The 1,772-nt window shown below is 45.1% G+C and overlaps 1 pseudogene across 1 annotated transcript; it reads right to left on the reverse strand.

Moving 5' to 3' along the window:
* Positions 1-386: 386 nt before the first annotated feature.
* On the reverse strand, positions 387-1,571 carry LOC101012445 (annotated as a pseudogene). The gene has a single exon (XR_162663.5). The product of XR_162663.5 is annotated as a ras-related protein Rab-13 pseudogene (transcript).
* Positions 1,572-1,772: the final 201 nt, after the last annotated feature.

Genomic DNA, 1,772 nt, shown 5'->3' on the forward strand with positions numbered 1-1,772 from the left:
TTACAGTTACCTCCTTGGCCTCTATTAATATTTGAGTTTGAAATTCCTGTTTTAACTCCTTAAAATGCAAAAGATCCACTTTACACCCCTTAGGATGGTTACTGTCAAACAAACAAACAAACAAAAAACACAGAAGATGTGTTGGCAAGGATGGAGAAATTGCCACCCTTGTGCACTGCTAGTGGGAATGTAAAATGGTGCAACCTAGCGACTATAGAAACAGTTTGGCAGTTTCTCAAAAAGTTAAAAATAGAATTACCATATGATCCAGCAATTCCCCTCCTGGCTATATATCCAAAAGAATTAAAAGCAAGAACTTGAGCAGATACTTGTACACCCATGTTTATAACAGCATTATTATTATTATTATTTTGTGTGTTTGTGTATGTGCAAATGGTGGCCTTTAAAACCAAGGAAAACCATGAAAAATGACAGAACAGGAGCAAATCCGCTAGTGTAGTGCCGAGCTAGCCCTTTGCAGGACCCTAAAACCTGATCTAGTAACAGAATAAATCAGTGTATTTACATTTATGTTTGCCCTGAAAACCCAGGTAAGGTCTGAAGCTTGAGGCCATCTCCCCTTCCTTTCCTCCTCCCTCTTCCTACCTCCTTACCTTCTTTCACTTCCTCAATCCATTCCTCTCCCTTCTCCCTTCCTCTCTCTTCCTTCTTTTCCTTTCTGCTTTTTCCTTTTCTCTTCTCCTTTTATTCCTCATTCTCTTTACCATCTACCTATGTGTCCCTCCAAGCCCCTCTGCTATTTCTCCCCTGCTCACTCCCTCTGCCCTGTCTCCCTCAGGTTCAGCTTCCAGGGTGGGGGGGGCGAGAAAGGGTCCTCAGCCCAGGGAGCACTTGCTGGTGTTCTTCTTGTTGCAAGTTTTCAGGTCAGTACTGGGAGGCTTGTTGCCGTTTCCTGATCTCCGGCCTCCTGACTTGAGCAAGATGTCCTGGGCCAGGGAGCTAAAAGCCTCATCCACATTCATACTGGATTTAGCACTAGTTTCGAAAAATCGGATTCCTTGCTCTGGAGCCAACTTATCGGCCTGCTCCTTCTGCACCTTCCTCTTGGCCTCCATGTCACATTTGTTCCCTAGCAAGAGGTGTTCCACCCCAGCTGAGCCATTCTCCTTGATGCTTTTCATCCAGTTCTGAATATTCTCGAAAGATTTCTCATCCATGATGTCGTATACTAGGATAATACCCATGGCTCCACGGTAGTAGGCAGTACTTATTGTCTTGAATCACTCTTGGTCAGCCGTGTCCCAGACTTGTAGTTTGATCTTCTTCCCCTCTATATCCACAGTGCGGATCTTGAAATCAATTACAATAGTGGAGATGTAAGTGTTGTTGAAGTTGTCTTCTGCAAAGCGAATGATCAGACAAGTCTTGCCCACTCCCGAGTCCCCGATCAGCAGTAACTTGAAGAGGTGGTTGTAGGCTTTGGCCATGGCGGACACCGGGGGAGCCGGGAGAGGGGTGGGGAGCGCCCCGCACTGGTAGGCGGGACTGGACGATTGGCAAACAGAGCAGCACGGAGCCCAGGCCAGGAAGCTATAACAGCATTATTTACAGTAGCTAAAATGTGAGAGCAGCCCAAGGGTCCATTGACAGATGAAAGGATAAACAAAATTTGGTATATATACATATTCTACCCAGCCGCAAAAAGGGAAGAAATTTGGACACACGCTACAACATGGATAAACCTTGAAGATACTATGCTAAGTGAAATAAGCCAGTCATGAAAGGATAAATATTGTGTGATTCCACCTGTA

The sequence above is a fragment of the Papio anubis genome, chromosome 13 (genome assembly GCF_008728515.1).
Source record: "Papio anubis isolate 15944 chromosome 13, Panubis1.0, whole genome shotgun sequence".
In the NCBI taxonomy this organism is placed as follows: Eukaryota; Metazoa; Chordata; class Mammalia; order Primates; family Cercopithecidae; genus Papio; species Papio anubis.